Source organism: Ranitomeya imitator, chromosome 5 (assembly GCF_032444005.1).
Source record: "Ranitomeya imitator isolate aRanImi1 chromosome 5, aRanImi1.pri, whole genome shotgun sequence".
Taxonomy (NCBI): domain Eukaryota; kingdom Metazoa; phylum Chordata; class Amphibia; order Anura; family Dendrobatidae; genus Ranitomeya; species Ranitomeya imitator.
The window spans coordinates 236509443-236519168 of NC_091286.1; positions in this window are offsets into that span (position 1 = coordinate 236509443).

Consider the following 9726-nt stretch of genomic DNA (forward strand, 5'->3'; position numbering starts at 1 on the left):
GGTCTTACCCTCTTGCTTGAGGGTGTCAATGATGGCCTTCTTGACATCTGTCAGGTCGCTAGTCTTACCCATGATGGGGGTTTTGAGTAATGAACCAGGCAGGGAGTTTATAAAAGCCTCAGGTATCTTTTGCATGTGTTTAGAGTTAATTAGTTGATTCAGAAGATTAGGGTAATAGGTCGTTTAGAGAACCTTTTCTTGAGATGCTAATTTATTGAGACAGGTTTTTTGGGTTATCAGGAGTTGTATGCCAAAATCATCAGTATTAAAACAATAAAAGACCTGACAAATTTCAGTTGGTGGATAATGAATCTATAATATATGAAAGTTTAATTGTAATCATTACATTATGGTAAATAATGAAATTTAACACTATATGCTAATTTTTTGAGAAGGACCTGTATACCTGTGTGTCATCTCCCCTGTATAAAGTATGTACCTGTATGTAATCTCCTCCTGTATATAGTATATACCTGTATGTCATCTCTTCTGTATATACTATATTACTGTATGTCATCTCCTCCTATATATAGTATATACCTGTATGTCATCTCCTGTATAAAGTATATACCTGTATGTCATCTCCCCTGTATATAGTATATACCTGCTGTATGTCATCTCCTCCTCTATATACCTATGTGTCATCTCCTCTTTTATATAGTATATACCTGTATGTCATCTCCTCCTGTATATAGTATATACCTGTGTGTCATCTCCTCCTGTTTATAGTATGTACCTGTATGTCATCTCCTCTTGTATATAGTATATACCTGTGTGTCATCTCCTCCTGTATATAGTATATACGTGTGTGTCATCTGCTCCTGTATCTGATATATATCTGTGTGTCATCTCCTCCTGTATATGGTATATACCTGTGTCATCTCCCCTGTATATAGTATATACCTGTGTGTCATCTCCTCCTGTGTATAGTATATACCTGTGTGTCATCTCCTCTTGTATATAGTATATATCTGTGTGTCATCTTCCCTGTATATAATATGTACCTGTGTGTCATCTCCTCCTGTATATAGTATATACCTGTGTGTCATCTTCTCCTCTATATGGTATAAACCTTTATGTCATCTCCCCTGTATATAGTATACACCAGTGTGTCATCTCCTCCAGTATATAGAATATACCTGTGTGTCATTTCCTCCTGTATATAGTATATACCTGTGTCATCTCCCTTGAATATAGTATATACCTGTGTGTCATTTCCCCTGTATATAGTATCCACCTGTATGTAATCTCCTCCTGTATATAGTATATACCTGTGTGTTATCTCCTCCTGTATATAGTATATACCTGTGTGTCATCTCCCCTGTTTATATAGTATATATGTGTGTGTCATCTCACCTGTATATAGTATATGCCTGTGTGTCATCTCCCCTGTATATAGTTTATATGTGTGTGTGTCATCTCCCCTGTTTATAGTATATACCTGTGTGTCATCTCCCCTGTATATAGTATATACCTGTGTGTCATCTCCCCTGTATATAGTATGTACCTGTGTGTCATCTCCTCCTGTATATATTATACACCTGTATGTCATCTCCTCCTGTATATAGTATATGCCTGTATGTCATCTCCCCTGTATATAGTATATACCAGTGTGTCATGTCCCCTGTATATAGTATAAGTGTGTCATTTCCTCCTGTATATAGTATATACCTGTGTGTCATCTCCTCCTGTATATAGTACATATGTGTGTGTCATCTCCTCCTGTATATAGTATATATATGTGTGTCATCTCCTCCTGTATATATTATACACCTGTATGTCATCTCCTCCTATATATAGTATATACCTGTATGCCATCTCTTGTATAAATATATACCTGTATATCATCTCCCCTGTATATAGTATATACCTGTTGTATGTCATCTCTTCCTCTATATACCTGTGTGTCATCTGCTCCTGTATATAGTATATACCTGTGTGTCATCTCTTCCTGTATATAGTATATACGTGTGTCATCTCCCCTGTATATAGTATATACCTGTGTGTCATCTCCTCCTGTATATAGTATATACCTTTGTGTCGTCTCCTCCTGTATATAGTATATACCTGTGTGTCATCTCCTCCTGTATATATTATATACCTGTGTGTCATCTGCTCCTGTATCTAGTATATATCTGTGTGTCATCTCCTCCTGTATATAGTATATACGTGTGTCATCTCCCCTGTATATAGTATATACCTGTGTGTCATCTCCTCCTGTATATAGTATATACCTGTGTGTCATCTCCTCCTGTATATAGTATATATCTGTGTGTCATCTCCCCTGTATATAGTATGTACCTGTGTGTCATCTCCTCCTGTATATAGTATATACCTGTGTGTCATCTCCCCTCTATATAGTATATACAGTATGTGTGTGTCATCTCCAGTGTATAGAATATACCTATGTGTCATCTCCTTCTGTAAATAGTATATATCTGTGTGTCATCTCCTCCTGTGTATAGTATATACCTGTGTCATCTCCCCTGTATATAGTATATACCTGTGTGTCATCTCCCCTGTATAAAGTATGTACCTGTATGTAATCTCCTCCTGTATATAGTATATACCTGTATGTCATCTCTTCTGTATATACTATATAACTGTATGTCATCTCCTCCTATATATAGTATATACCTGTATGTCATCTCCTGTATAAAGTATATACCTGTATGTCATCTCCCCTGTATATAGTATATACCTGCTGTATGTCATCTCCTCCTCTATATACCTATGTGTCATCTCCTCTTTTATATAGTATATACCTGTATGTCATCTCCTCCTGTATATAGTATATACCTGAGTCATCTCCTCCTGTATATTGTATATGCATGTAAGTCATCTCCTCCTGTATAAAGTATATACCTGTGTGTCATCTGCTCCTGTATATAGTATATACCTGTGTGTCATCTCCTCCTGTATATAGTATGTACCTGTATGTCATCTCCTCTTGTATATAGTATATGCCTGTATGTCATCTCCCCTGTATATAGTATATACCAGTGTGTCGTGTCCCCTGTATATAGTATAAGTGTGTCATTTCCTCCTGTATATAGTATATACCTGTGTGTCATCTCCTCCTGTATATAGTACATATGTGTGTCATCTCCTCCTGTATATAGTATATATATGTGTGTCATCTCCTCCTGTATATATTATACACCTGTATGTCATCTCCTCCTGTATATAGTATATGCCTGTATGTCATCTCCCCTGTATATAGTATATACCAGTGTGTCGTGTCCCCTGCATAAAGTATATGTGTGTGTCATTTCCTCCTGTATATAGTATATACCTTTGTGTCATCTCCTCCTGTATATAGTACATATGTGTGTGTCATCTCCTCCTGTATATAGTATATATATGTGTGTCATCTCCTCCTGTATATAGTATATACCTGTGTGTCATCTCCTCCTGTATATAGTATATATCTGTGTGTCATCTCCCCTGTATATAGTATATATCTGTGTGTCATCTCCTCCTGTATATAGAATATACCTGTATGTCATCTCCTCCTGTATATAGTATATACCTGTATGTCATCTCCTCCTGTATATAGTATATTTGTGTGTGTCATCTCCTCCAGTAAATAGTATATACCTGTACGTCATCTCCTCCTGTATATAGTATATATGTGTGTGTCATCTCCTCCTGTATATAGTATATACCTGTGTGTGTCATCTCCCCTGTATATAGTATATATGTGTGTCATCTCCTGTATATAGTATACTAGATTGTGGCCCGATTCTAACGCATCGTGTATTCTAGAATATGCATGTCCCCGTAGTATATGGACAATGATGATTCCAGAATTCGCGGCAGACTGTGCCCGTCGCTGATTGGTCGAGGCAACTTTTATGACATCATCGTTGCCATGGCAACCATTATGACATCATCGTCGCTGTGCCCGTCGCTGATTGGTCGAGGCCTGGCGGCCTCGACCAATCAGAGACGCGGGATTTCCAGGACAGACAGACAGACAGACGGAAAATTCCTTAGACAATTATATATATAGATATCTGTGTGTCATCTGCTCCTGTATATAGTATATACCTGTAAGTCATCTGCTCCTGTATATAGTATATACTTGTATGTCATCTCCTCCTGTACATAGTATATATGTGTGTGTCATCTCCTCCTGTATATAGTGTACACCTGTGTGTCATCTCCCCTGTATATAGTATATACCTGTGTCATCTCCCCTGTATATAGTATATACCTGTGTGTCATCTCCCCTGTAAATAGTATGTACCTGTATGTCATCTCCCTTGTATATAGTATATACCAGTGTGTCATATCTCCTATTTATAGTATATTCCTGTGTGTCATCTCCCCTGTATATAGTATATACCTGTGTGTCATCTCCCCTGTATATATTATATACCTGTGTGTCATCTCCCCTGTATATAGTATATACCTGTGTGTCATCTCCCTTGTATATAGTATATATGTGTGTCATCTCCCCTGTATATAGTATATACCTGTGTGTCATCTCCTCCTGTATATAGTATATACCTGTATGTCATCTCCCCTGTATGTAGTATATACCAGTGTGTCATCTCCTCCTGTATATAGTATATACCTGTGTGTCGTCTCCCCTGTATATAGTATATATGTGTATGTCATCTCCTCCTGTATATATTATATATATATGTGTCATCTCCTCCTGTATATATTATACACCTGTATGTCATCTCCTCCTGTATATAGTATATGCCTGTATGTCATCTCCCCTGTATATAGTATATACCAGTGTGTCGTGTCCCCTGTATATAGTATATGTGTGTGTCATTTCCTCCTGTATATAGTATATACCTTTGTGTCATCTCCTCCTGTATATAGTACATATGTGTGTGTCATCTCCTCCTGTATATAGTATATATATGTGTGTCATCTCCTCCTGTATATAGTATATACCTGTGTGTCATCTCCTCCTGTATATAGTATATATGTGTGTGTCATCTCCTCCTGTATATAGTATGAACCTGTATGTCATCTCCTCCTGTATATAGTATATACCTGTGTCATCTCTTCTGTATATAGTATATATCTGTGTGTCATCTCCCCTGTATATGTACATATCTGTGTGTCATCTCCTCCTGTATATAGAATATACCTGTATGTCATCTCCTCCTGTATATAGTATATACCTGTATGTCATCTCCTCCTGTATATAGTATATTTGTGTGTGTCATCTCCTCCAGTAAATAGTATATACCTGTATGTCATCTCCTCCTGTATATAGTATATATGTGTGTCATCTCCTCCTGTATATAGTATATATGTGTGTGTCATCTCCCCTGTATATAGTATATACGTGTGTCATCTCCTGTATATAGTATACTAGATTGTAGCCCGATTCTAACGCATCGGGTATTCTAGAATATGCATGTCCCCGTAATATATGGACAATGATGATTCCAGAATTCGCGGCAGACTGTGCCCGTCGCTGATTGGTCGAGGCAACCTTTATGACATCATCGTCGCCATGGCAACCATTATGACATCATCGTCGCTGTGCCCGTCGCTGATTGGTCGAGGCCTGGCGGCCTCGACCAATCAGACACGCGGGATTTCCAGGACAGACAGACAGACAGACAGACGGAAAAATCCTTAGACAAATATATATATAGATATATGTGTGTTATCTGCTCCTGTATATAGTATATACCTGTAAGTCATCTGCTCCTGTATATAGTATATACTTGTATGTCATCTCCTCCTGTATATAGTATATATGTGTGTGTCATCTCCTCCTGTATATAGTATACACCTGTGTGTCATCTCCCCTGTATATACTATATATACCTGTGTCATCTCCCCTGTATATAGTATATACCTGTGTGTCATCTCCCCTGTAAATAGTATGTACCTGTATGTCATCTCCCCTGTATATAGTATATACCAGTGTGTCATATCCTCCTGTTTATAGTATATTCCTGTGTGTCATCTCCCCTGTATATAGTATATACCTGTATGTCATCTCCCCTGTATATATTATATACCTGTGTGTCATCTCCCCTGTATATAGTATATACCTGTGTGTCATCTCCCCTGTATATAGTATATATGTGTGTCATCTCCCCTGTATATAGTATATACCTGTGTGTCATCTCCTCCTGTATATAGTATATACCTGTATGTCATCTCCCCTGTATGTAGTATATACCAGTGTGTCATCTCCTCCTGTATATAGTATAAACCTGTATGTCATCTCCTCCTGTATATAGTATATACCTGTGTGTCGTCTCCCCTGTATATAGTATATATGTGTATGTCATTTCCTCCTGTATATAGTATATACCTGTGTGTCATCTCCTCCTGTATATAGAATATATGTGTGTGTCATCTCCTCCTGTATATAGTATATATCTGTGTATCTGTGTATAAAGCGCTGCGGAATATGTTGGCGCTATATAAATAAAATTATTATTATTATTATTATTATTATTATCTGTGTGTCATCTCCTCCTGTATATAGTATATACCTGTGTGTCATCTCCTCCTGTATATATTTTATATGTGTGTGTCATCTCCTCCTGTATATAGTATGAACCTGTATGTCATCTCCTCCTGTATATAGTATATACCTGTGTCATCTCTCCTGCATATAGTATATATCTGTGTGTCATCTCCCCTGTATATAGTATATATCTGTGTGTCATCTCCTCCTGTATATAGAATATACCTGTATGTCATCTCCTCCTGTATATAGTATATACCTGTATGTCATCTCCTCCTGTATATAGTATATATGTGTGTGTCCTTTCCTCCTGTATATAGTATATACAGTGGGGCAAAAAAGTATTTAGTCAGTCAGCAATAGTGCAAGTTCCACCACTTAAAAAGATAAGAGGCGTCTGTAATTTACATCATAGGTAGACCTCAACTATGGGAGACAAACTGAGAAAAAAAAATCCAGAAAATCACATTGTCTGTTTTTTTAACATTTTATTTGCATATTATGGTGGAAAATAAGTATTTGGTCAGAAACAAAATTTCATCTCAATACTTTGTAATATATCCTTTGTTGGCAATGACAGCGGTCAAACGTTTTCTGTAAGTCTTCACAAGGTTGCCACACACTGTTGTTGGTATGTTGGCTCATTCCTCCATGCAGATCTCCTCTAGAGCAGTGATGTTTTTGGCTTTTCGCTTGGCAACACGGACTTTCAACTCCCTCCAAAGGTTTTCTATAGGGTTGAGATCTGGAGACTGGCTAGGCCACTCCAGGACCTTGAAATGCTTCTTACGAAGCCACTCCTTCGTTGCCCTGGCGGTGTGCTTTGGATCATTGTCATGTTGAAAGATCCAGCCACGTTTCATCTTCAATGCCCTTGCTGATGGAAGGAGGTTTGCACTCAAAATCGCACGATACATGGCCCCATTAATTCTTTCATGTACCCGGATCAGTCGTCCTGGCCCCTTTGCAGAGAAACAGCCCCAAAGCATGATGTTTCCACCACCATGCTTTACAGTAGGTATGGTGTTTGATGGATGCAACTCAGTATTCTTTTTCCTCCAAACACGACAAGTTGTGTTTCTACCAAACAGTTCCAGTTTGGTTTCATCAGACCATAGGACATTCTCCCAAAACTCCTCTGGATTATCCAAATGCTCTCTAGCAAACTTCAGACGGGCCCGGACATGTACTGGCTTAAGCAGTGGGACACGTCTGGCACTGCAGGATCTGAGTCCATGGTGGCGTAGTGTGTTACTTATGGTAGGCCTTGTTACATTGGTCCCAGCTCTCTGCAGTTCATTCACTAGGTCCCCCCGCGTGGTTCTGGGATTTTTGCTCACCGTTCTTGTGATCATTCTGACCCCACGGGGTGGGATTTTGCGTGGAGCCCCAGATCAAGGGAGATTATCAGTGGTCTTGTATGTCTTCCATTTTCTAATTATTGCTCCCACTGTTGATTTATTCACTCCAAGATGGTTGGCTATTGCAGATTCAGTCTTCCCAGCCTGGTGCAGGGCTACAATTTTGTTTCTGGTGTCCTTTGACAGCTCTTTGGTCTTCACCATAGTGGTGTTTGGAGTCAGACTGTTTGAGGGTGTGCACAGGTGTCTTTTTATACTGATAACAAGTTTAAACAGGTGCCATTACTACAGGTAATGAGTGGAGGAAAGAGGAGACTCTTAAAGAAGAAGTTACAGGTCTGTGAGAGCTAGAAATCTTGATTGTTTGTTTCTGACCATATACTTATTTTCCACCATAATATGCAAAAAAAATTATAAAAAAACAGACAATGTGATTTTCTGGATTTTTTTTTCTCAGTTTGTCTCCCATAGTTGAGGTCTAACTATGATGTAAATTACAGACGCCTCTCATCTTTTTAAGTGGTGGAACTTGCACTATTGCTGACTGACTAAATACTTTTTTGCCCCACTGTACCTGTGTGTCATCTCCTCCTGTATATAGTATATATGCGTGTGTCATCTCCTCCTGTATATAGTATATACCTGTGTGTGTCATCTCCCCTGTATATAGTCTATATGTGTGTGTCATATCCTCCTGTTTATAGTATATACCTGTGTGTCATCTCCCCTGTATATAGTATATACCTGTGTGTCATCTCCCCTGTAAATAGTATGTACCTGTATGTCATCTCCCCTGTATATAGTATATACCAGTGTGTCATCTCCTCCTGTATATAGTATATACCTGTGTGTCATCTCCCCTGTATATAGTCTATATGTGTGTGTCATATCTTCCTGTTTATAGTATATACCTGTGTGTCATCTCCCCTGTATATAGTATATACCTGTGTGTCATCTCCTCCTGTATATAGTATGTACCTGTATGTCATCTCCTCTTGTATATAGTATATGCCTGTATGTCATCTCCCCTGTATATAGTATATACCAGTGTGTCGTGTCCCCTGTATATAGTATAAGTGTGTCATTTCCTCCTGTATATAGTATATACCTGTGTGTCATCTCCTCCTGTATATAGTACATATGTGTGTGTCATCTCCTCCTGTATATAGTATATATATGTGTGTCATCTCCTCCTGTATATATTATATACCTGTATGTCATCTCCTCCTGTATATAGTATATGCCTGTATGTCATCTCCCCTGTATATAGTATATACCAGTGTGTCGTGTCCCCTGCATAAAGTATATGTGTGTGTCATTTCCACCTGTATATAGTATATACCTTTGTGTCATCTCCTCCTGTATATAGTACATATGTGTGTGTCATCTCCTCCTGTATATAGTATATATATGTGTGTCATCTCTTCCTGTATATAGTATATACGTGTGTCATCTCCCCTGTATATAGTATATACCTGTGTGTCATCTCCTCCTGTATATAGTATATACGTGTGTCATCTCCCCTGTATATAGTATATACCTGTGTGTCATCTCCTCCTGTATATAGTATATACCTGTGTGTCGTCTCCTCCTGTATATAGTATATACCTGTGTGTCATCTCCTCCTGTATATATTATATACCTGTGTGTCATCTGCTCCTGTATCTAGTATATATCTGTGTGTCATCTCCTCCTGTATATAGTATATATGCGTGTGTCATCTCCTCCTGTATATAGTATATACCTGTGTGTGTCATCTCCCCTGTATATAGTCTATATGTGTGTGTCATATCCTCCTGTTTATAGTATATACCTGTGTGTCATCTCCCCTGTATATAGTATATACCTGTGTGTCATCTCCCCTGTATATAGTATATACCTGTGTGTCATCTCCCCTGTAAA